The sequence below is a fragment of the Pelecanus crispus genome, chromosome 9, assembly GCF_030463565.1.
Source record: "Pelecanus crispus isolate bPelCri1 chromosome 9, bPelCri1.pri, whole genome shotgun sequence".
In the NCBI taxonomy this organism is placed as follows: Eukaryota; Metazoa; Chordata; class Aves; order Pelecaniformes; family Pelecanidae; genus Pelecanus; species Pelecanus crispus.
Window position 1 is genome coordinate 28,889,916 of NC_134651.1, and position 26,803 is coordinate 28,916,718.

General features: G+C 40.0%; 1 protein-coding gene across 2 annotated transcripts in view; it reads left to right on the forward strand.

Moving 5' to 3' along the window:
• Positions 1 to 26,803, forward strand: part of MAP3K13 (mitogen-activated protein kinase kinase kinase 13) — a 74,192-nt gene that overhangs the window by 20,336 nt on the left and 27,053 nt on the right. For both annotated transcript variants that reach the window (XM_075717052.1, XM_075717051.1), the window contains exon 2: positions 3,803 to 3,948. The gene's annotated coding sequence lies outside the window, so the exon portion shown is untranslated. The remainder of the gene's footprint in view (positions 1 to 3,802; positions 3,949 to 26,803) is intronic.

A 26,803-nucleotide genomic window follows, 5' to 3' on the forward strand; every position in this document is an offset into this window, starting at 1 on the left:
ACTGAAAAAATTCCTTGTGTCCACGATGATTATGTTAAAGAGGAAAAAAAAATACAATCAGCAGGTATGTTTTGTAACCAGGTTTCCAGTTTATATGATTTCTGTATTACATACATTTGGGTTTTGTATTTGTTCTATTTTGCATTAACAGTTTTTACCAAGTGGGTAAGTGCATTTATGCCTTTTAAAGAGCAATTTAAATGAGAGATTTAAATCTGCGGTACACCGTGCTGTCTTCTATATTGGCTTATAGATTCATAAAATCTTTCAGGTTGAATCTGTAAAGCAAGTGTTAAAAGGCAATAGAATACTATAAAAGGTGGTGGTAAATGGAAGTGCAGAAAGAGCTGAACTCATCTGGTGGTAAAAGTCCTTTGGCCCCAGAAGCCCCTTCTCATCTAGGGCACTGACAATTCCTACCTTTGCTAGCAGTTATCAAATGATGTTTTAGAATCTGTCCTTACAAGGCTGTATTTTTTCACGTGAAATTCAAGAATTTATTCCAGTGGCATTCTGCCAACTTTGGGCATCTAGTGTCTTATGAAAAGAAGGCTTAGGGGAGACCTTATCACCATGTTCCAGTATTTAAAGGGTGGCTACAAAGAAAATGGAGACTCCCTTTTTACAAGGAGTCACATGGAAAAGACGAAGGGTAATGGGGTACAGGTTACTCCTGGGGAGGTTCCGATTGGACACAAGAGGAAAATTTTTCACAATGAGAACAATCACTCATTGGAATAATCCCCCCAAGGAAGTGGTGGATTCCCCAACACTGCATACTTTTAAGATTCGGCTGGACAAGGTGCTGGGCCATCCTGCCTGGACTGTGCTTTTGCCAGGAGAGGTTGGACCAGATGATCCTTGAGGACCCTTCCAAGCTGGTATTCTATGATTCTATGTTTTTTTACGAACAGCTCTCCAATTTTATGTGCTGTTTTCTGTGTAAGTGAATTGTTTTTAAAACTATAATGTGATCAAATACAATCTTTCCATTTTTGTGTGTTTTTGATTCTCTCAAGTCTGTATTACTGTTTCATCTCTAATATCTACTTACAATGTTTTTTTAAGCAAGAAAATAAACCTTGGTGTGTCTACATGCACCATTCCTGTCTTAAAAGTGGTAAAAGTGGTAATTACTAGCTTTTGGGGGCTTTTTTGCATTGATTTAATAGATCCACCATGTAATTTTCTTATAAACAAAGGCAAATATTTACATATAAAAAGTATAAACTCTAAATATTGTCTAATAAACCTGTTAAAATTTATATATATATTTACTCTGGTTTTTATCTTAAAGTATCCTTCCTTACCTCTGTTGGAAGGAGTTATTAACAGCTTAACAAACATTGTTCTCAGCAGTGTGCTAATTAGGAATTAAACCATATACCTATGTGGTATGTTCCCAGTTTCTAGAAGGCTTTTTGCTAGGTGTTTGACATGGTCTGTTTGACATGTTCATCTCCTTTGGAATGGTCAAATGTCTGCACTTTAAGGAATTTGGATGCCATGTCTCCCTCTTGTTCATGTTGCGTCCCCATCTTGCTCTCAGGACATGATAATGTGGCTACTGTACTGGTGGTGCCAAGTGAGTTGCTGACTGGGTGTGTTTGTAAAACGACTTGGGCACCAGCTCCTACTAGAATAATGCTGGTATTGATGAGCAGTTGTTTCAACTTGAGGTAGTGTACAGCAGAGCTCTGCTGACTGACCTGATGTGGGGATTTTATTTTTCTCTGCAAATTGTTGAGTAAGATGGGAGAAGTCCTCCATGAGGAGCATTGCCACTTGCTTAAATATTGCAATGTGAAAGCACAGCAAGAGCCTTCATTGCACTGGTAGAATTACCTTCTGCTGTTGCTGATGAAGAGGTGTAAATGGATGAAGAGATTTACTACAGTTGTGTATCCGTCATTGCCAATATTGACGTATTGCCTCCAAGAAGGTGATTGACCTGGAAATTATTCTGTAAATAAATGGTTAATACAGGGCTGGTACAGGGCAACAGTGGTTGCAAATTGGTACTTCCTTGTGCAAGAATATTGCTATATCATCGTCCTCCTTCCTATTGACCAAATACAGCCTCTGAATGTAGCCTAACCTTGACTTCACAAGCTTTCTCTTATTGGGAACGTGGAATTACCTTTCCTGGTTTTGTGACAAATTAGAGAAGATAAGGAGAGAACTAGTACGGCGCTTAAATGAAATGACAGTGGTGACAAGATTTGTTGGTTGGTGGTTGGTGAAAGACCAGCAAATGTGTGCTGAGTTGAGCTATCAGCACTGGGAATTTGTTTTACAGGACTCATTTTTGCTACTCCTTGGTCAGTAGTTTTTAAGGCGTATTCAATAGAAATTATTCAGCTTCTATAATTATGAGCTGTTTTTCTCAAATACAAGATTTTCATGTTTGTTTCCTGTCACACAGCGTAACTGTTTATTCTCTTAAGTTGTATGTGTAATTGAATGACAGTTCACATTCTTTTGAGATTGTTTTTCCAATGTTACCATTGAAAGTGACTGTTTCAGAATATGTGACTGCCAGTAACTATATGCATGAGAATATTAGTGTCCAGCTAGCAGAAAAGGCTGTGAACAGTGTGGGGTGAATTGGTCTGTGTGTGTGTGTGACCCCTAGAAAGCAAACAGCTTCTGCTGATAGTCACCACTATCTCCTATACAAGAGTGCTGGTGGCACTTTCTTTTCTCACTAAGGATTGTTGTTATAGATCTCATTATTGTGTTTCCTACATAATTTTTTTAAATAATCCTGAAAGTTATCTTGGGTTAAATTGAAGTATGCAGTTTTGACATGGGAGGGGAATACATGATGCTTACTCCTACTTCTGCAAAAAATTAGGAATATGCTGAACTTCCCAAACTTTGGGAGTGGTCTTGAGACCAGCTGAATCACATGTGATGCTTAACATGAGGCAGATGGTGCCTATGTTTTTGCAAGGCCAGCTAGCTTTTGTTGTCTAAAATCTCTTAATTCTGACAAGACAGTTGTGCTGGTATTACTGAATCCCTTCTTCAATGTTGCAGTAGCCTTGTTGTGTTTGTGATGATTAAGGATATAAAGAAAACAATGTTTGCAGGTAGAGCTAATCTCTTTTTAAGACCAGATAGTTTAGCCTTTGTATTAAAGGTTACTATCAGTCAGCTCTGTAATATCAAGGGATTGATTATTTTTAATTTTATGAAGAACTGGGCTAAGTCTTGCAGCCTTTTAGATTTTGTGGGGTAGGAAGAAGATGCAGTAGGCTTGGGATTGGAAGTCTCAGTATTTGTTGTCTCTTTGCTTGCATGTTACTGATAGCAAGAGGAATAATGGTATTATGAGTTGTATATATGTAGGAGGACTGTAGTAACTTATGTTTCTCCTAAAATTTGCTTAAAATTAGGAAAACAACTTGGAGTTCAGGTATAGAATTAAGTGTAAAAAGTTGTTAATAGTTTATCTTGAAGTACATTATTTTAAAATCTAATCCAATCCTGAATGATGTAATTTTGTAACATGGAAAGCTGTGAGCTCTTTTACTAGAGCTGCTTGCTTAATTTAGATTAAAATTGTACTGTAAAAGGATTATAGAGTGTATGCCTGTGCTAAGAAAGGATGTACTAAATGTGTTTTTCTACTCCCAGCTTCTTTTTGAAAGTGCATACTTAATTTTTGATTTTTGCTGCTGCATTTAAATGTGCCATCAGGATGTGCTAGTGGGATATTTCTGTTGGATCACAGGAGCATTTATTTAAATACATTTTTGTTCAATAGGATTCTGAGTCTTTTTGTTCTTCTTTCTAGAGAGAAGAATTCAATGCTGGACTGTCCTAAACATTACTCATGGTGCAACTTCAGAGAACAGCTTTATTTTTCAGACTTGAAGAGGAAGCACATGTGCAGTAAGCCAAGAGGACATGGGCTTTCAGTGCATCTGGAAAAATGATCAGGTATCAGCCGTTGTTGATGTTTAAATCGTAGTAACTAGTCAGAAACTTGAGAAGACATGAAACAATAATGCATGCACTCCTGCAGTTGTCCTTAAATTTTAGGTATGCTTTCCTTTCAATGGTAGGAATGAGGTAAGTTTGCCTTCTCGTTTTATATTGTGTCCATAGCCATTTCACTGCTGAACTTGCTCACTTGCGGTAGCTCAGTTGCAGACACCTAATGGGATCCAGTTCAAATGTGAGTGAACAGGAAGGGACAAGTTCCAAGGGGTGTTTGCATAGACTGAGTTGAAGTTAATCTTACAATGTTTAGATTTTTCAAATATAATTTGAACTCTGAAAGCATTTGAATCTATCAGTTCAGGTTTATTGATTTTTGTGAGGGGATAGCTTTGATACATCATTTTGCTATTGTTATAAGTACTTTTTCATTGTACTTACTCTGGTGATTGGCTGAAAAATGCAGATGTCCTCACAGGAATCCAGGAGTGGAAACACCAGCAAAGTTCCAGAAAATGCAGAGGGTAATGGTTTGTTTTGAAGTCTGAGCAGGTTTTAGGTTCGATAATGTAAGAACTCTCTAATTTAGGTATTTGTTTGTTTTCAAGCAGCTGTTCATCTTTTCTAAAATAATGTCAAAAGTCTAAAGTAGTGTCAAACTTTACTATTGGAGGTGACTGCTCTCTGTACTTGGATTAGCTGGCTCACTTGTTGCTGATTCTGTGTCCGACGTCTGTTGCCATAGGGAGTGCAGAGCTTGTGCATCTCTGGTGTCCTGCCTCCGATGCTTCCCTTTGGCAAGTATCAGGCATGATCAGGGACTTGCTTTACCGTTTTGTTATGGTGAAGGGGGATTAATTAAAAAGTAACTTGGCACTTCTGCAGTAGACAGCATTTGTTTGTTTTGTGCTTCTGTTCACAGTTGTGCTGCTTGTCTTTGAGAAGACAGAGCCTGCATCACAGAGGAGGTGACTGCTGTCTGGGAACAGCTGGGTTCAGCTCAGGGAGAGAAGCTTTGGGAGGCTGAGCAGGGCAGGGGAGGAGGAAGGAGTAAGATATGCAGTAGGCAGCCAGGAGCCTGTAGCTCGAGCAGGGAGACTAAGGTAAAGCTGATAAGCAGACAGTCCTCAGAGGTCATGAGAAACTCCCCTAGGGACCAGACAGCACTGAGCAGAATTTGCTGCAGTTTGGACACTGAGGGCTAAATCGAAGCCTGGAAACAAGACACAGCAGGCAGGGAGGGTCATATATAAACCCTTCCTATTTCTAGTCTGACTGACCTGATGGTCTCTCTGAGTTTCCCTTACTGAAAGTGTTGTAGTTCATATTCTAAGAAAACTTGGCTTTTTTCTTCAGGGAGCTCCCCGCGAGGCAAAGGTCTTTGCATGTTTGGCACAGAGGTCTGACTGACAAGGAGTCCAGTCTCAGACAGGTTGATCCTGTTGACTAATTAAAATTTCATTTTCTGAGGGGTGGCCAGCCATGTAAGAACACCTTTGGACACGGTAGAGAGACCACTTAGGACACCAGGTTAGGAGCTTTAAGATGACTTTTGGTCTTCAAGTGTACTATTCTTCCTTCCCTGCTGTCCTCAAAGTGAGTCTTTATGGTCTGCTGTCACTTTTGAAATGTGATGTAAACGGCAGGAGGTTTCTTTCTTTCTGTTTCATATTCTCTAATCTTCTAATCCATCTGTGTGAGCTTGCAATATTTTTTTGTAATGTATATCGCCTTCAATGTTAGTGTAATACTTAATGTGTTTTGGATATTGCTATTCCTAAGAATATATCATCTGTTGAATCTGTCATAGGTGCAGTTTTTTTTAGTTTAACTGTACCTATTTTATGTATTAAAAATTAAATGGTAAAACTTGTATGTTACCAAACATGCATGTATCTGAAGAACTGAAAAGGAACAAGTTGTATACAAATTCTGTAATCTTTGGGTAATTAAGAGGAGTGGTTTTTTTTAAAAAAAATCTCTTGTTTTCTTCATAGGTGCTAGCTGAAAAATCACTTGTTCTTGTCTCTTTAACTGTAAAATTATCTAAAGTTTTCTTCAGTTAGTGAATGCATATATGCATAATGCAAGAAAACATTTTGTTGCTTCGCTCAGGGAGACTGGAAATGGTTTTGTTCTACACGTTTTATTTACGTTTTTATGATCTTTGTCATAAGAAGATACTTCATGCAGAGAAAGCTACAGATATGCAAGTTTTAGGAGGTGCCTGAGCCACCTCTGAGTGGAGTTGCAGGAAGATGTGAGAGGGAACTACATTTTGGGATTCATTTCTTAATATAAAAGCTGTCAATTTTTACCTGTTCTGTCAGGAGTGGTGGGTGCTGTAGAGGCAGAGCATCCATATATTTAGACTCTAGCTGTCTCTCGTTACGAGTTACAATTAAGGTGAAGTATCTTACTGAAGAATTAAATTCTCCCTTGATTTGAACCTGGTTTCATCTTAATGAAAGCAATTAGTTGCATGAACCACCCTGTCCTTGCTTCATCAACAATTCATCAGTTGCTTCATCAGCATTGCTGCTTCTTATTTATCTTATTTTTTCCAGTTAATAGACAAGGCAGTCCATATTGGAGTGCTATATGCATAGTAGTGGCTTAAGGATAGAAAGTACAGCTCGTAAGAAGGACTATGACATTTAGTAGGTGCCATGTAATGGGAGAGCAAGTGAACCACGCAAGCTTCTAATCATGTAGTCTGTCATGTTTTTTACTTCCAATATATTATATCTTTTGTGAAAAGTATACAAACGCTTTCTGTAAAGCTTTCCTTACTAATAAGGGGGAGATTGGAGGTTGAGCAGGCTCACATCTCTCTGCTTGAAGGGAAGTGCAGTCACCTTTTTTGCTCTGCTTATGGAGGACTGTAGGTTATAAAACACTCTTGTGAGTTGTCCTGGAAGGTCCCAGGGTTAATGCTTCAGCTGACATGTTTTTGAACATGACTCTCATTCTCTCTCTCTTAGCCATGACTTGAATTTACTAACGTGGTGCTTATTTTCCCTGGATGGGCAAATCTTGTGCAATACAAAGCTTATGGTGTGATTGAGTTGGAGTATGAGGACATTGGGTACCTTTTATGTGCCCTTTTGGTGAAGGCTGTTTAATTTTTGGTTGTCCCTAGAGGACAGCTCTGTGACTTAATTCAGAAAGCAAGCATTTGGTATGCCATACAGTATCTCCTGACAGTGTTCTGCTTTGGGGTGCCTTCAACATTGCACTGCATTGTCCAACATTGTGCTTGAAAATAGGGATCAAAATCATCACTGCTAACACGTTTAATGCTCTCAATCTGAATATTCTGGACCAAAAAAAAATGTTAATCATGATTGTAACTATTTAAAGTGTTGTCATAAGTCTTTACAAAGTGAGTAATTCTGTGTTGTGATACCTCGGACAAATCAAGAGGACTCTCCTAGGGTTTGCATTCAGCAGTGGGGGAACAGAAGTCTCTTGGGGGAGAGGAAGAAAAAGCAGTAAGGTCTGAAGCAAAAGCTACTGATAACTTCATGACTGATGCTAGTCTGGGAGGAAGATGCTGAGCAGGTTTTATTTGTCTTGAGAATATTTACATAGGGCTGATCCACTGTTCTTGAAGGAACTTTGTCACGGTACTACAGAGAAAACTGTTAATACTAAATATAGTGCCTTATTCTGACAGCGTCTGACTTACAAATGCTTGAATTCTGCTGTCTTAATGGGCTTTTAGCAGGTTTTGTAGGATTTTTGGTAGAAATCTGAATAATATTCCTCTGAGAGGTTGTATAACAGTAGCAAGGATGGAAAGATTTAATTCGGCAAGACCTCATACTGCAAAAGATCAGATTGATTTTTTAGCTTCTGGTCTCACTGTAAAGCTTTCAGTACTTCAGTATCTTCATAGGAGAAGAGGCCTGAAAGGTTCCAAAAGCTCATCTTGACCCTTTGCATCAAAGCATCATCACTATTGCTGGACAATTCTTGTGAAACGATTTTCTTTTTTTTTTTTTTTTTCCCCTTCACCTCCTAATATAGGAAACAACATGACTTCCTTAGGCTGGTGCTTCACTATGTTTACCATTTAGAAAAGTTCTTCTAATGGCCTAAGTAAATTTTTCTTGTTGCAGTTTGAGTCTATTACTTTTTTTGCTCACCACAGATGTGGAGGATAGGTTTCCTCTTTCTTTGCAGAAATTGTTTCTATATTTAATAGAAATATATCATATCTCAGTCTTACCTTCTCTCTTTACTCTGTTCAGATTGAGCAACTTCAGTGAGTTAGCTCACTCATACCTCGTAGCTCACCTTTCTGCTTGTGTTTTCTTGTAGTTCTGTCGTGGTTTCTCTCTTTCTTGACGAGCCTGACCCAAAAGTGGACTTTACCAAAGGTTTTATCAAAACTGAGTAGATCGGGAATTTATGCTCCTGCCAATGGATGGAAGTTGCCTTGTTTGTGACAACTTGATATTTATAATTTGTGCTCAGTCTGTGATCCTCTCTATCCTGAATCCTTATCTGCAGAACAGCTGCTCAGCAGTTGTTTCTATATTTGTACAGGTGACTTTTTTTTTTTCCTCTGAACAAAACTTGACCTTTGGGAATTGTACTGCATTTTTTAATCACTTCTCCAGTTTCATTAATTCCTCCTCCAAATAGCTTCCCATTTATGCATGCCTTTTTGTGGGAATATGCCTTTTTGTGGAATACATATATAGTAGGACTTTCTTTCCACATGACACTAATACTGAGGTTGTATTGTCAGGTCTCATTTCTTTTGCAGGCTCCTAAACTGGGAGAGGAAAGGTGACTGTAGCTCAGTTGGCTTTAAAAGTGTCCCTTATAACTGCTAACTATACGTACTTATTTTTACTTCTTTTACAGTATTTCTCACTGCTAGCAATTCTATTAGAGTTAATTACTGTTATGGAATACTTCATTTTGGCATGCTCTCTGGGAGGAACATTATTTTGTGACTGTTTCCCTGAACAAATAGATCTGCTTTTCTCATAGGGCCTCTGCTAAGGGTTTCTGCAAATGATTTCTAGAGGAAAAAAACAGCAATTAAATGCACTTTCATCTCTTTAGTTGCATTACCCTACTCCTGAGTATCTGAATTTAGGCTGATTTCCTGTTTGTTCATCCTTTCCTTGATAATTTTACAATCCATTGTCTGATTTCAACCACATGTTAGAGATGGAGGTTTTAAGATAACAAAATTCCTGCAGGTTTTGTACAAACAGATGAGCAGCTTGGAAAGAGATAAACCTAAGTGTCCTTGTATAGGGCAGCGACCAAGGGAAAGGATGTGGCCTGAGTCCATGTAGTTTCAGGTGGCAGAGAGTTCCCCCAAGGAGGAAGACCTTAGCAGCTTCCCCAGCCGCAAGGGTGATGTCTATGTGCATGTTCTGCTTCACGTGTCTCCTCTGTGCTTCCTGCCAGCTGGCCATGAAGACTGTAAATCTGGGAAGACCGTTGTTCACTTGTTGCATTAACTGCCTTTTTAGCAGCAAGGAAATGGGCTCTAATGTCCCTTATGTAGCAGTGTTTTCTTTCCTGATGGAGTTCCAGAGCTTTTCCTTATGTCTGAGGAACTGGGCTGTCTTCCTTCAGGAAGATAAAAATCTGCAAGGGTAGTCTTTTGAACTTCCCCAGCCTCATCAGTGCATGTTCTTGATGTTGTAGTGGCATGCCTTCTACTGAAACTACATCGTGGTGTGGAGCCTTAAAGGCAGGGCTCATCTAGAAAGAGTAAGCTTTCTGGGAAAACCACCCAGAAACTCCTTAAAAAAGAACCCATACCAGCCTCAGGCTTAAACAAGGGAAGACATAATGCACTTTGTCTTGGCATAGTCTTTAGTGCCTTTAGTGTCTTTTTTTTAGTTCCTGGATAGTTGCTAGAGGTAATACAAGGTTAAAGGAAATTATAATATAGTCTTAAGTACCCTACCCATCACATCTTGCAGAGCACACTCAGTCAAAAAAACAACTGGCAACTGTATGGAAGGTAGGTTTGCTTTAAGAAGTCTCACTTTGGTAAAAGAAGTTGGTAGCACTTTAATTTCAAGACTGTACGGTGGTTGTACAAGTGTCCATGAGTTTGAATAGCTTTTGGGTAGACGCTTGAAGGTATGGGTAGCTTTCTCTCAGGGTATTGTGTATCTATGACTTTGTATCTGTCTCCAGCACTCTGCTTTCATTTTTAAGCAGACCTAAACGTCTCACCGTGGCTCACTAATGATGCTGTTTTGTGAGCAGAGGCAGCTCTGATGTTTCTGATCTGAGAGGGTCCAAGCCTTGTTCCAGGGGTAGCCCTATTGCCTGTGTAGCAGCAACTTGGTCACCAAAATGTATGCCCTAGCTTCATCCTACCGCAAAGGCAACACCTTGATTGGTAGGGGGGCTCATCTAGCTACAGGCTCTGAGCTGTGGTGGCTCAGCAGCTGCCGCAAGACCAGTGAGGCAGGAACAGCGTCTGAAATCACTGTGGTTGTCCCACTGTAAACAGACTCCCTTACAAAACAGGGCTTGTAATTAGGGTCCCTGACTCAAACTGCAGCTCACCTGCTCTCATGGCATTGCACATGTTCCACTTCTGGGCTTTTTGTCCGAGTGACTTTTTTTCTTTTGGTCACACTTCTTGGCTCCTAGCTCTTGGCTCTGGTCCTGTCAAACTGCAGTCCTGTTCACCTGCCTTTTCAGGAAGGACTTCTCAAAGTCTCAGGTCTGGGGAGATTCTGGTTCAAAGCCTGAAGATTTGATGGTTTAAGTATGATCCCCCCCTCCCCCAACTTCCTGTCACCCTGCTGAAGATTAGGACATTCAGAAGAAGAATGTATACCTACAGGGTTGGAAGAGTGGATCAAAGATTTCACAGATTTTAGAACTTGACAATAAAATGTCCCTCTAGCCACCTTATCTAGGCAATTATTTACCTAGGCTTTCTCCTGTTAGAGAATAATTTGGTGTTTCACTTCACCTTATTTATCCAGGTAGAATGTTTTCACAGTGGAGTCCCTCTTGTACCTCCACGTGTGTGCCGAGTGGATTTATAAGCAACCTTATTGATGTATAATTATTAAATTAGCCTTTGAGTCACTTTCATCTCTGTCACAATTTTCTGCTTTTGTTAGTGGAGTATGCCACAAGAAGTGTCAGGCATTTGCTTTGATTTTTCTGCTTCCCTGTGTGTTTTGTTACTGGCCACCATCAGAGATGGGACACTGGGATGAATGGGCCTCTGGTCCAATGCAGCAGAACCATCCTTTCCAATCAAAGGTTGTATTAAGATTTTAGCCTAAGTTAGTGTTGAGTTACCAAGGCCTATAAATAGTAAACATATGCTATTTTTTAATACTGGCATAATACTGTTATTCTCAGTCTTCTGCAATTTTAGTAGTTTTCCAGTTTATTAAAATTGAAGGTCACAGGATTGGAGGACTTGTTAAATGATTATTTTAGGACTGGGCTCAAATTAATACGATGTGCCAGCTTGAAATGTTATGCCTAGCAGATGCTGTATAACATTCCTATTAGTTACTAATTGGTTTAAAAGTACTTAATTATCTTGTCTTTTTCAAATATGGCGCACAGCTATTTTTTAAATACTTCTAGGTTTCCTTTTCGCACCCATTACCACCAGTTTTGCCTGCTGTATCTTGTAACGGTCTAGTTAGTTACTCATATATCCTTTCAGAAATCCTGCTACCTGTAAACTTTTCACTAGCACTTGTATGCTCCCTTATGAACTTTGGGGTTTTTTTTTTTAATATCTTATACCCTTGTACTTTGTACATTTTTTTTCCTATTTTCACACTAATACTAAATTTAATGAACTCATTTATCCATAGCATTGTGTTTAGGCATTTGATATTTCACAGGGTTCCCTGCTTTTACCAGTGTTTTTGTCTGAATGAGAAGGAGGAAAATAATTTCTCTTTCCAATATTGATGAACTTAGTTACTCGCCAATGATGCATCAAAATGTAATGCATACTATTAAAGTATGTAACTGGTTGCAGCCATCCTGTTTTCTAATGCTGTTGTTTGGCTACCAACATAATCTTGTAACAGCCATCAATTTTAGGCCAATGATTGTTTTTTCTTTTTCATAATGAGTTACGGTAGTTCTCTTGCATTTTAAATTCAGGGCCTTTCTGTTTGAAAGCTGTTGAGATATAGATGAAATTGAGTGTTGGCATGCCGAACCAATTGACAATGGAGAAGAAAATCTTAAGTTGTATGTGCAAGCTCTTTTCCTCTACTGGAGTCTTCCTGGGGTTTTGTTTCCACTTATTTTCTCTGCTGCATGTTTTTTCGAATGTCACTGCAATTAACCCTTGGAAACCTCTGAAAATAATTTTGTTTTCTATTTTTATTCTGACTTTTCTTGTTCTATAGCAATATTTCTCCTTTTCTTCCACTTCTTGCATGTAGTACTGTGCTCCCCCTTCTAGTTCCTGATTTTATCCAGTTTTGCTTTAGGGTAAAAGAGTAAATTACCATTTTTGTTTCTGTTTTGAAAATGCCAGGGAAATCTGGAAGCTGTTGTTTTCATACCATGGTGGTGGGGTCGGCTGTAAGGCAGAGTTTTGGGCTCTGAAGGGGAAGGGAAGGCAGGGTGTCATAGCAGGTCCTCTGAACTAAGTAACCTGATGCAACCGGGGTTTGAAATGGTGACATGAAATGATCCCTTTGAAGAGATGTGTCTCACTATACTTCCGCTCCTGCTTCTCCTTGCATGTAGTAGTGTTCAACCTGTAGCGGTTGCATTGTCTGGGTAGAAATCTCATGATCTGTGTTTGTGACTTTTAGCTCTTAAAGAATAGATATTTCTTCAGCAAAAGTTAATCTGCACTTTCTTTGATGTTGAAAGTAGGTAACAAGAAATTTGCATTCATTTTGATTTTCTCTGGCCAGCTTTATAAAGCTCAAATATAAAACCCAAAGTCCAACATCAAAGCTCAATTTATTGTGGCCACAGTTGAATTCAGGGCATACTAATACATTTCTACCATTGCAACTCTTTGGTGGAGTGATAGTATCTAATAATACACTGTGGTACAACTAAGAGATGAAGATGGGCTGAGAAGCAGGTGTAGGAGTCCAGTGACTCCCCAACAGTGTCTTTTGGCATAACAGAACTGGAGAAGAGAAGAACTAGCTGTACTACTCTGGCTGTCTGTTCCTTGCTCCATGTCAGAGAGGCACAAAAAAATGAACTACTGTCTTAATACATGCAAACACCTACCTATCCCCTCATATTACATTTTTAGGTAAGCGTTGTCTGTGGCTGTGGCTGTGGCTGTATTAGCCTCCAGGAAGGCTTTTTCATCCTGCTGTTCTCCACCCTCCACACAAGCTCGTATCAGTGGTGCTGGCTCACATGATATCAAATAGCACAAAATCCTTTTTTTCTAAACCCAGATACGCATTGTTGTTACATCCAGTCCTAGTTTATTTTGGGATGCTACCCAGTTTCCATAAGGAAAGGTGGAATTCTCTCAGACATTAAGATGCGTTCCACCAGATTAAGTTTTGGGACATTCTATTTTGGCATAATTGCTTCCTACTTGCTAGGAAAAGGGGTGGTGAAAATATGGAAATTCTGGCTCTTAATAATTTGGAGGCTACAAATTGTTTAGAACGAGTTTTATAGACCAGATTGATGAATTCTGGTAAACCCTGAGATGGTGTAATTGCATAGTTTACAGCCTAGGTTTTCCTTGAAACCTTGACCTTAATTCCTGGTTATGCTCATGCCTCCACTCCTTCCCTCATATTTCAAAGGTACAAAAATAATGTACAAAAGGTACAAAAAACTTGTGCTCTTCCCCTGTCCAGATCCAAGTTAATCATAGCTGCTCTTGCATGCATTCACCAGGACATTGCCATCAATTTGGGCGTCCAAAAAGACGCCCTGCGCCCTTGCATCTGGTATGCAGAATTGAGTGTATTCGTTGGCATGGAATTGAAAATGAAATGAAAATGGCTGGTAGGCTGTGATACACGGATGTTGTGCCCACCATTTGTTACATAGCCGCAAGTGTGAAACTATGTGTGCTCCGATTTTTTTTGTTTCTGAATCTTTCTGACATTGTGAGCTTGTCTGCCCGCTGTTGGGAATGTTTGATGAGAGCTGAATGCGTGATTTTGTTAGTGCTCCTATTTTTATTTTGTTGGTGCTTTTGCATCACTAATCAAATACAAGCCTCCTATTGTTCTCCCTGCAGCTTCCTTCCAGTACATGCTTATATTTAGTTATCTTAATAATAATACCCAGGGTTTGTAATCCTGAAAGAAGCCAGAAGATGATAAACTCCTTTTCTGATTACTAAATACATTTGATTCATATAACAGATGGCTGTTATTTGATATGCTGTTGTTATCCAAGCTGTACGGAGGGGCAGAAGCTCGCCGGAGCAATGACTTGAAGGCATTAGAGGATGTCCTCGCCCGGTCCTCTCTGTGGAATGGCAGCAGTGATGCCATTTTACCCATCAGCTTCACTTCAGTTACAAACAAATTGTTTTCAGTGTCCTCTCCCCTGCCTTGCACATGTAGTACAGAGGCGCACAGCCCTCCCAGCTGGCGAGGGAGCCCTGCATTTCAGGGCGGCTCAGCGGTGGGCTCGGGCTGTTCAGTGCCCAGATTTTTGCTGGCAGAAGGCGGCCGGCGGTGCCTGCGTGGATTGGCTGCCCCCCTGCTCCCCTCTCCCTCTCGTGGTGCGCAGCCCCAGCCAGCGCCGCCGAATCTCGAAACAGCCCGATTTACATCCATTCATGAATCTGTGACGTCAGCACGCTTCTGTGCTTCTTTGCAGCAGGCTGCAGGATTGTGTGGGTGGAATTTCCTTTTATTTTGCAACACTTCCTTTTTTTTTTTTTGCCTTCCATCTTTTTAAAACAAGAAAATGGAGCATCACATAGGAAATCTTAATCCTTGTAAGTATTTAGACGAAAATGTCTTTTTTTGAAGCGTGTGTGTTTGTGTGTGTGTGTGTTTAATGGTCAGTGTTACCCTTTCGCCATTTATTTCAGAAGGACAGATGGATGTGATGTGAAAGGGCTGAAAAAATGATGCTGAGAGAAGGGAAGAGGAAACATGAAACCTTAATTTATCCATCATTGCATATAAATCTGATAGCTGGCCTGTCCTTTTGCTTGTTGGTGTGCTGGACATTTTTCAGTTGCAATTTTGCACGTTATCGTCTTGTGCCCCCCTTTTAAAGGGAAAGGGAATGGCAATGGAGAATGGATATATATGGAATATACAGGGAATGACATAAGAATTACTAGAGATAGTATAAGGAAGCAGAATTGTATTTTTTGCCTTCTAGGCAATTGTAGTTGTTTTTTTTTTCCTTGTGGGCTAATCAAACAATTCGTCTGTTGTATTACAGTAATAAATAATTTAATTTTATTTTTGAGAGGAAGAAGAGATGTGTTTTTCTGTCAGCTGGGTAGGAATTTGTTCCTTTATTATTGAAAATAGCAGTTTGAGCTGTCTCTGTTGTGCTGAACACATGATTTTTACCCCTCATTTTCCTAATAGATGAGGAAGCTGGGAGAACCATTGCAGTTAACGATACTGTTCAGTGGGGCAAGATTTGTCATATTTTTGCTTACCTGAATGGGGCATGATGTCATGTTTTATCCCAATGAAATGAGTGGAGCTGCTCTTTATTTTTGTTTTGGGGGGTGATTTAGGTACTGCAATAGCTTAATCATATCAAGCCACATCTCTCTCAAGTAAATGAAAAACTGGGTTTTTTAAGTTGATCTGGAGAAAGATGACATCAGGCCCATGTGTTTGGATATACTGATTTTATCAATAGGCAGTCTGTTCAATAGAAGAAACTGAAGGAACGTATTTTGATCGATAATTTTGAGGGAGAAAATATGAAAATATTTGAAATAGAAAACAAATGGATGAGTGAAATAAGAGAGAGATTCAGCTTGTCTGACTCGCAAATGTGGGCACTTTTCACAGCAACTGCTGTGTGTGTAGCCACAGACATCTTGGGATATCCTAGAATGTGGAGGTTAAAGTTGTCATTGGTTTAAAAGTTTTTGTTACTATCCTTTTTGCTGTGTCCCCAAATGTATGCAGGTTTTTGTTTGTAGAGACAGACAACCCTTTGAACCTCTGTTTTGGTAACAGACTTTGGCTGTGAAAACCAAATAAATCATGATTTTGATGTAGTGGGGTGGGTTGTTTGTTTTGCTTTAACACCAGTTTTGTTTCCTGTATTTTGGGCCTCCAGTCTGATTCTTTGATCTAGAATGGTCCTGTCATTCAGATTTGTCTTTGTCCCCTGCTGCTTGATAGTTAAATTTATAGCTGGCATTCATTTTGACCCCTGTGCCTGGAATTAGCAAATAACTTCTAGCACAGAATATATGGTAGGGACTCTTACAGCTTCTCAGCTACATGTGAACTTGTGTTTAAAAATGTGTGGGTGGTTGGGTTTTTTTTTCTGGGTGCGTTACTAACCTTCCTCTTTTGTCCCCTATTGTAACGAGTTGGTAAGTGGCTTATCTCCAGTGGATCAGAAAATTGAGTAATGATTTATTTGAAAATCTCTTCATAGGTAAGCCATTTTGCAATTAGTAGTTATTAAAATATGGTTCTGCTCTAAGCAGAGGCAGGATAAGAAAGGTTTTACAGTATTTCCTGTTTTCTTATGACTTTTTTTACAGCAAATATGAGATGGTGACTGATTAGACTGGAGTTGTTCATATCTGGTACCTGTTCCAGGCTTTCTGCAGTTGAGATGTGTGGAGTGGATTTCAAATAGTAGGACTTCTCAAAGTGGCAGAGTCTTTAAATAAAGCTTTCATACATAAGAATAAAAGAAGTCTGACGTTGGTCATATGAACAGATTTAAAATCAGTGCAGGGTCCTCTTCAGCGCTGGTCCCTGGGGCCAGGATAGGCAGGGGAAGGTGCCTGAACCTTGCTGTGCATAGAGCATTTTAGCCAAGCTCTCACCTGAGATCACGTTTGGAGGAAGACGGCAGCAGACTTACTTCTTTTACAACTTCCAGTGAGTTTCTCAGCCATAACTGAATCAAAATGAGTCAACTGAGGCAAATGTTACCTCTGCATCTGCAGAAGAGGCTGAAGCTCTCAGGGGTTTGGCACTTCAGCAAGGCCTGGCCAGCTTATGGGACTTTTTTTTTTTTTTTTTTTCTTTTTATCCTTCTTTGGCAAATCTGTCTCATGCATGGGCTTTAGTCTTTTGTAGGCTCCTGTTTTTGTGATGTTACAGCGAATCACTCTTGCTTCTTGGGGAAGAGGGAGTAAATATTTCACCTAAAATACATACTACTTTGGATTGAATAGCAAGTTGGCAGCTGTGGCAGAAATACCAAGGTGGGCCGGGAGCAGAAACACTGTGTGTACTTACTCCCACCGCTATAAATACTCAACATGTATTTTGACCTCTGTCCTCTTTCCCTGTTTACAACTTCAACTGAAAAGTCAGTCATTGGAGTGGGTTCAAAGGCAACAATTGGGTGTAGGCCAGGGTGAAGAACAGATTTTTCTGTGTAAAGTACACAGGTTTTATAATCCTCCAGTGAACCTGTAATTGTTTGTGCTGTTTCTTCTGGAGCAGTCACCAGCTCAGCATGAGAGGTGCTGTAAGGGAAGGAAGGAGAAAGTCCTGGCGGTGTGTGGGTGGGAGGTGGGAGGCTGGACTTTTTCCAGCATATTGGGCTTGAGGAATGGAGGTCTCTCAGTGTGGACATTTTCTTCATTCCTAGGATGTTTGTTCTTTCCCATCCCTAACCCATTCTGGAGGACACCAAAATCAGTAACGCAGCTGTACAGCTGTGGCTTTTCTGCTGAAACACAGAAAATCTAACCTCACCATCCTTTTGTGCCTGAGGAGATTCTCAAATGTTGGTTTATCCACTATAGCCAAAACATGATCTAGTAGGGATGAACCAAGGGGCTGAGCGCAGTTTTGGAACGTCTCTGCAGGGTGTTAGAGGGCATGTGTCACGTCAGGCCTCTGGAGGCTCCTCTACAGTTCTTCAGTCCGTGACTGTGTGTCGTGTGTGCTGTCTTGGTTGTGTTACCATCACATAAAGCTCTAGTGGCCTAGGTGGATCACACCTCTCAGGTGTTGCTCTAACCCTTTACGCTGTGTCGGTAATACAGGCTTAACAGAGGCTCCTGAGCAAGTCATTGTGCTTGCTTCTCTATCAAGGAGTAATCCTCTTTGCTTATAGAAGTGTTACAGTGCTTACTAAATAGAACTTAGTACTACTGTCATTTCTTATCTGAGAGATCTGCCAGCTGGATTTCAAGTGTCCCCTTCCTATCAGGTGCACACACTCCAGTACCTAGTGTAATGTTGATAGAGGCCAAAGCATTGCACGTACCCGGGTAATTTTTGTACTTTCATGGGTAGTTGTTTAGTTACTTTAATATTGGGTATGAAGCACATAAGCTGTTAGTGCTGAGAATTTTGTGTGTATAGCTTTTACATGTCAGGTGTGCTTTGCAAACATTGAATAATTCATATCTACTACAAAAATAAGAACAAGCATGTGAGTGAATTTACCTGAGACCAGTTTGATGCCTCCCATGAATTAGAGTTTGATTCATTCACTGGATTCCTGAAAATAGTATTTTGATATTGATCTTCATCCTCAAAGATCTTTCAGACATTAATTAATCTTAACACTACTCCTTGGAGGAAAAGATGATGTTTCAGTTCTGTAAGTGGAGGAAATTAAAAGATACCATTCGTTGGTAATACTGGAACATTTTAATGGCTTCATGTGGCAATGCCAAAGAAGCTGTAAGGTGTCTGTGTACTTAACTTTGAGTTTTTCCTGGGTTTTGTAGTTGTAAAATATTTGAATTTAAATCCTTTAATCTGTTATTGCTATTTAGTAATATAACATGGATCTTTAATGAGGTAAGAAAAAAGTGCAGAATTCTGAAGGATGAAGAGAGAAAAGGAGTAGAGCAGAGCCTGAAGTCTGTGTCTGGGTTTTAAAAGTTGTTTCATACTATGAAGACAGCTGCAAAGATGAAAGAGAAGAGTGTAAGTTAAGGTCATTTCTAAATTTTGATCTAAGACAGATTCAAATAGTATTTCAGTAGTATAAAAAGCTAATCAGCATTTAGTCTGTCTTTTATACTAGCTAAATGTTTTACAATAGTATTGATGAGCCTGTGATGAAGGGTATCAGTGTTCAATTAGATGTCAGAACATTGTATATGAAACTTCTGGTGTTTAACTTACGCACATAGCTCAAGACATGCAAACAACCAGAGTGAGGGAAGACAGAAGTAGCAAATGGGCTACTAAAGTTAAACCCATTTTTGTGAAGTGAAATTCTTCTAACAGTATAATACAAGGTGGTCCTTGGTTTGTTACCCCTGTCCCTCAAAGGCAGGTGGCTGATGATGATCCTTCAAAACCAGAGGACCTCAATTCAGAAACACAGAGAAGGGATGCTTTGCAACAGAAACATGTACCAAAATCCTGCAGTGAATATAAGAATCATTATGCAACATCACTTATTTCCTATGGCATCAGATTATGCAATTTCTGAGCAGAAGAATGCAAAGCCCTGGAAGAACACAGTAGCATTTTAGCAGATCCAAAAATACCTTATACAGGAAGCATTTATGTATGTAGTGCTGAAAATACACAGTTATATAAGCTGCTTATTTCACAAACTGCGCTTTGCAAAGCTGGCTAGCAGGTGAGACAGGAATCAATCTTGCTTTCATCGAAATCAGCTGAAGAGGTCTCTCTCAATACAAGGGAGGGTGGATTGGCTCTTTGTCTGCCTAATTTACAAAGATGATTTTTTTTGCTTTGTTTGTTCCTTGTGTCAAAAAAAAAAAAAAGTGGATGCTTGATTTCTTTTTCCAAATCAAGCACCACTACTTCACTCCCCACAAATTTGTGACCTGAAGGAGTTCCTAGGTAAATATTTGTCTAGTGTTCGTGAAGGTAGAAATTCATTCTTATGCTGAGAGCCAGTGCAGATGCACAAATTTCAAGAGTCAACACAGTTCTTTTAAGGTGAAGTAACGCCTTGGGAATCTATTACATTTCTTTGGAGGAGTGAGAGCATGTGAGAGAAGGGGATCTGGTTGATACAATCTGTTGGGATTTTGGCAAGAATACTTACTAGAGACTCTTAAAGAAACTGAACAGCTATAAAATAACAGGGACACCCCTCTCACAGACAAATGATAGGTTAAATGGTATGAAATAAGAGTAGGGATAACTAGTAATGTTGAAACATTTTTCTCTAAAAGGAGTTGCCATACAGATCTGCTTTGGAGATTGTGCTACTTGTGCTCTTTCACCTTTTCTTCCCTTATCCAGATCATTTAGGAGCATGCTGAAGCAAGAGCATTTAGGCTGTGAGACTATGGAAGTAAGGTGTTCAGGATAATAAACACGTAAGCCAATTGCAGAGACTACTAGAAGGCTCACATGAACTTGGGTGATGAAATGTCAGTCAAATTTGGTGTTGATTAAATACAATTTAATCTTAACTTCCTGTATATAAGCATTAGGCTCTGACCTAGCTTTTACTGCTCAAGAATGAGAGCTTAAGGTTGTAAGAGACCCATAGACCCATGGAAGTTAGCTCAGCATCCTGAAGCATGCTTAGACACTGGGTAGCATTAGAGGAGTAATTAGAGGAAAGCAACAAAGAACAAAAATTATCATTATGCCTTTGTACATTTGTGTGGTGTGCCCAAATTGGGGATTCTGTCTCTGGTCTTACTCCCCCAACTCTAAGGTGATACAGGAGAAATGGAAAAGATGTAGAGAGGTGATCAAAGATACAGAGTAGCTTTTATATGGTGAATGAGGTGGTAGAGTGGGAACTTTTAGACTTGAAAAAAGATGTTGGAGTGGAGGATGAGATAGTTCATAAAATCGCAGCTGGCATTAAGAAGGTAAATAGGGTTCAGGTGTCACTGAAACAGGTTGTTCAAAGAAAGGAATTAGATGAGAGATGCAAAGCAAAGAATAGTTGGTGTTACCTTATACAACATACAGCTAAGCTACAAAACTCCTTGCCACAGCATAGTGGTTGCCGAAGTGTTCTGGTTAAAAAAATTCTTTGAACCATTTGCACAGGAAAAGTACTTTGTGGGCTATGGAACAGCAAAATACCACTGTGTGCTGCTGTTGGAGAAAGTCAGTGAGCTGCAGATCATGGGGAACTTGGGTGGGACTGCTCTGGGGAGGTTTCACTGTCTGCAGATCATTTTCTTGGGTTTTGGAGGCAGGAAATTGGGATAGATGAACCTGTCATTCTGGTTTCTTCTTATGATGTAGTCTAGGTACCACTTATTTCTACTCTGACAGGCATAGTTGGAATGTATAAGGTGCATAGCAAACCTCCGGCTGGCTCTATGCACAGAGCTTGAGTTCAGCCATTATGAATGTTTCTTGGCTGGTGTACCGTACTATTTTTGTCATTGTCAGAAAGGGTTCAGACCAGAAAGCTAGACAGAGTTCTCTTTCTCACTGATACAGTGCCAGACAAAAGTATATTACAACTGTAAAATCACTTTTGCCAAAAATGATGTGTCCCTGTTTTAGGATAGACTGAATATATTGAATAAAGGCTAACTTAAATCAGCAGACACATGAGCTCAAGCTTCAGTTGTGATATGGACATAGCTACATACAACATAGTAGTCTGTGGTCTCGTGTGCTTAATGCCCATGGCTATGTTAAAATATTCTGTTAACATTTTAGAATGATCATGACAGTTGTGAACCCTAAGCAATTGCTACCACATAGCTCAGGTGATGATTATGATGTCTGCAAAAGTTAGTCGTCTTATGTTGAGGTGGCATCCAAATATTTACTGGAGGAAGGAATTAAAAGTGTATATTCCAGTCAGTATTCTGCAGGAGGTACAGACATAGTGTAGTATTTATCTGACAACCAGAACAGGGTAAAGCACAAAAAAGCCAGTGTTACAACACTTCAGTTTTCCCAGATAAATCTGCTGTTTTCTTGTAGAGTAAGTTAGGGTACATGCATAAATGTGTTCAGAGCTGTTACAGTGACAGTCAGAAAATCTCAAGTGGGTCAGATGAAGAATTTTCAACTGTTTTATCAGAAATTAATTATGTTTTGACAATGTCATAATTGTAATATTTAAAAATAAGGCTAGATTGTGGCTGAGCATTCATGTGGGTGTGAGATGGGACGTATGTTGTGATGTGGAAGAAACATGCTTCCTTGAAGGAGCAGTGTGTCTCAAGAAAGAGATTGATTGCTTAGAAAAACCCAAGCTATGGCCTTGGGCTACTCCATAGTTAGCTTCAAGATTTGCCCGTAATGTGGGCTAGACTGTACCAAGTTAATATGGGCTGGCTTAATAGTGTAGTTTCTGTTTTGAAAATGTAACAAAATAGAGTGCTCTCTCTTTCCCAGCCTCCCCCCCCCCCCCCACCCCAGAAGGGAAAGAAAGGCAGAGCAGTTCTGGGTAAAGCCTCAGGGTATGTTCGTTTGCAATTCCTTCGTCTGAATAATGTGACTTAAAAAAGAAAAAAAACAAACCAAAACCCCTAAAAACAAGGAGGTTGCATTTTGATGATGTGTAACTCATTCTCTGTTAATAAATCTGCTATTGTCATTTGTGTTCAAAACAACCATGCAAAACACAAGCATATATTCCAAGTAATGTAAAACCATAAAAGTGCGGCATAAGAAGAGTATCTGATCACCTCATACAGCGTTTTCCTCACCAGGAGACAAGGAAAAGAAAAACTTTGTTGGAATCCTGAGTAAGAAAATCATGTGATTTCAAAACCCAAAGGTCAGAAGTGACAGCCAAAGCTCTGGTACTCGCCAACTCAGCAGCTCTCAGTGCTGTCCTGTGCTGAAGTTGTACAGTGTGGAAGATCAAGAGATGGGAGAGGACTGTGTATTGATCTGTTGTAAAAATTCCACATAGAAATTGAGAGATAATCACAAGGGGCAGGAGAACTCAGCTGCAAGATATGTGTAGCAAGATAACTATACCTTATAAGCATGCTTTTTGTATTTTTGTTAGATTCTAGAACATTTTAAAGTATTGTCCCAAGCCAGGAGTATTGCAGTAGTCTTGAGATGATACACACATAAACTGCAGTCATGTTATAGCGTAGAAAGGTGTAGTTACCTTGCTGTATCTGATGGAGCCAGAAGGAAATCACACTGAGTACCAGGAAGAAGCGAGGGAACTCCAGGGCTTGAATGTAAGTAGTGATGTGGACAGGAGTCTCTTCTGTCCTTGATACTTGCCATGTATCAGCCAGCTGGTTTCTGCCAGCTGCTCTTTTTCAGCCCTTAAACGCAGATCAGACAGTTGCTTCTATTTCCTTTGTGTATTGGAAGTGCAAGCATAGGATATCCTTGACTAGGTAATATAGGAAATAGTGCTTCAAGAAAACTAACTTAATCTTACTAGACATTTTGTGCTGTTAGGAAACTGAGTGGCAACCACTTTGTACTTAGGCAACCTTTACATCATGCTAACATTTTGTTCGTATGTGTGGAATGTGTCTGGAATTGTGATTTGCTACTCTATTTTTAGCACAGCTCTTTAAAGGAGAAACTTCCGTATGGTCCATGCAAGGCATTTGTTTAACTCTGCCATGTCTTCAAACCTGACCATTGCTTTGACACTCTCATAAATATTGGGCTTGCTGTGTGCTTTGGTTACTTTGCGTGTGTGTGAGAACACTTACTAGACGGATGCTTCCAGGAGCAGACACAGTATGAGGCAATGTGAGAGCATGCCGTGTGATAACTGATTCTCCCGCTCTGGTGCTGGTTTGGGTAAACTGACACTTTTCTAATAGTTTTAAACTGCAGTTCAGGATGTCTGCATTGAGGTGCAGTCTCTCTCTTCCCGGAAGAGGTGCACTTTGTACTCCTTTTGTCTGGGCATGGTGAGGTTTTGCCTGGAAAAATGCTTTGTCTGGAAATGGAATCGTTCACAAGAAGTTGTGATCATACAACATTACACTGAGCCTCAAATTTCCTTATAGACATAAAAGACATTTGTTAGCTGCAGAGTGCGTGAACTCATCAAAATAGTTCAAATCAGAGGGTCTGCCTTGAAGTCTGCTTTTGCAGCGGCACTTCATGAAATCCAAGTATCTTAAATATGCACACAATCCTCCTACACACACAGAGCTTCCAGTTTTTGACTTGAAGATTGCTACAGCAGTCTTCATGCTACAGCAGAAGCATTGCTAAGATAGAAACAGAATGCCGCTTCACTATGCTCTTCACTGTAAAAGTTAAGGAGGCACATACAGATCATAAACATCCCAAATGGCAAACAGTCTATATATAATGAAACTTTAAACTTTCAAGAAAATGTTTTTCTTTGCATTGAAAGAAACTAAGATTTCTTTTATTGGGAAGAGTTCAACATGAACAATCTCAGCCATATCTTTGGTACTCTGACCAAAAGAATAGGGGGGGCATGGTGATAAAGCTTGAAAAATGCTCTTCATCCCTTGTTTGAAGAGATGGCAAGGTCAAAGACAACCTAATTTGTCTGTGTTAAGTCAAATTTTGCTAAGGCAAGAGTTTGCACATTGCAGAATTTACTGTAATATAAGATAATTAAAAAAACTAATTTCCCCAACAGTTCAGCATTGATGCATTGTGGCAGAAACTGCCTTCTACCCCCGACTAATGTATCTGGACCACTTTACTTCAAGTTGGCTTGATACAAAGTTGTTTTAAAATAAATGCTGCTGTCTCATGCTCTCAAAACAATGAGTTCACTACACCTCTGAAAAATCAGGTTGCTTATATAAGTACCTAAATAAGGCTGTATCATGCCAGTTTGAAAATAATTTTAACTTCTGCATGCCTCCTCTCCCCATGAAGCAGATACAGTGGCATATATGATGGCAGGGCACTGTGCTTAAAGGCCTTTTTTTATTTGAAACAGCTAAGTCTTGGGGAAAGCAATTTGATCTGGTAAGACAGACCTGACGTCCCCAAATCTGGGGGTTTGTTCTTGGCTGGGTTATCATAGGCATGGCTGAAATGCCTTGTGATAGCCCTGCTGCAGGTAGGAGGGAGGTTGAACCTGATAACTTCCAGAGGTCCTTTCCAGCCAACATGCCGGTGATTCTGTGATCAGCCTACTATACAGCGCAGAAAATGCACATGATTTACCTCGCTTTGTCTTTTTATTGAGATCAAAAACTGGGATTCTCTGTGTACATTTGTGCTGTCTGCTGTATTGAGCTCCGATCTTGGTGGGAAGCTGCAGGTGTCTGTAGGGCAAATAATACCAGAGCAAAAGTGAACTGAGGGTCAGGGTGATCTAGTAGCTATTAGCAGCGTAATGTATATATGTTGTGGTGCTTCAGCAGCAGGGTGGAAGAGACAGGCTTAACTTTCCAAGCAATACGGAGAAATACATGGGGGGGGGGAGTTGTCACATGCAATGCTGATAATCTATTTAGAAAGTAGGAAAATATGAAATATGTACAGGAAAAACAGTTATTTCTCTGTTAAATCTTACATGATCATGCATTGTGAAGTCAGAAAACTATATAGAAAGGTAAAAGCAAAATCCTAGCCTTTATTAGATAGTGTATTTTAAGAGTTGGGTACCCGCAAAACAGTGTTATCCTCCAAGTCTGATTTAATCCTTAATGCACTTCCCATTGTTTAAATTTGAGATACTTCGGGAATGCTGTTACCCCAGATTCTTGTTTTGGCTCTTACCCTAGGGTTTCTTGCAGGAGAACCTGACTGACGTTTTATTTACATTGCTTAATATGCTGTATTATGAAAAGCAGATTCCTCTGTAGGAACGCTGGTCATGTTTTGCTTTTGCTTAAAGAATCACTTGTCTCTCTCAGACTTTTGGAAATGAGCAGGGGCAGTGCCCAGGAGTGCTGAATAGGAGTTCTTTTGCTATTTTTGTGGAATTCTGTTCAGGTTTGAAACTTTTCCCTTTTCTTCTTTATATTGACAACAAAATCTGTGATCATGTAACGACTACTAGTAGTAGTAACCATACTACTGCAATCACCCTACAGCGTCCCATGCTGGGGAATCAGTCATTGTAACACTGGTCACAGGTAGGTCAGGAATAAACAACTCTGAGCTTCCCATACAAGTCCAATTCAGCTCCTTTACTAGTATGGACTGTGCTGCAATTTTTGCCTCAGTTGCTATTTTGCTTTCTTCTAAAGAATGAAGTTTACAACCTAAATGACATTCTTCTAATAAAGCTTTTATGCATACCCCATGTAATCAGGCAGAAATACGGGAACGTAAAAAAGGCTCCTGGCTGTTCTTGTTTGCTGCTTCTGCTGTTGGAGAGGGTCTGAAGCCCAGGGCATGAGCTTTTCATATAGCAGGCTGTGAAGGTGTTATCTCTCATCTCTGTAATGACCTCATATTGGGAAGTTATGGGACTGAGCTGTTCCCTTTCAATTGGCTGCATGCTACCTGGCCACCTCTTCCTTCCTTTCAGTGGCTGTTTGCAGAGCCTGGGACTTTGCACCCAGTGTAACTGATCTTACTTTTTAACAAAATAGTTTCTGTTAATGCCATTCCCCGTGCACACCCCCCCCCCCCCCCCCCCCCCCGCCCCAACTTCGCATGGAATTTAAAATTGGACTTTGTTCTGTGTTACAGGCTGAATGTGCTTAATTACTTGTGGTGCAAAAGTTAGAGACTCTTGTTTCAGAAGTGGCTCTACCGCAGAAAAGTGCTTTGGCAGTGGGCAGCTATCGCAGCATGATCCTCGGCTGTTGGCCTGGCTCTGTAGAAAGGTGGCACTACACTGGATTGTGGAAAAAGTGTCTTTCAGTGGAGCATGT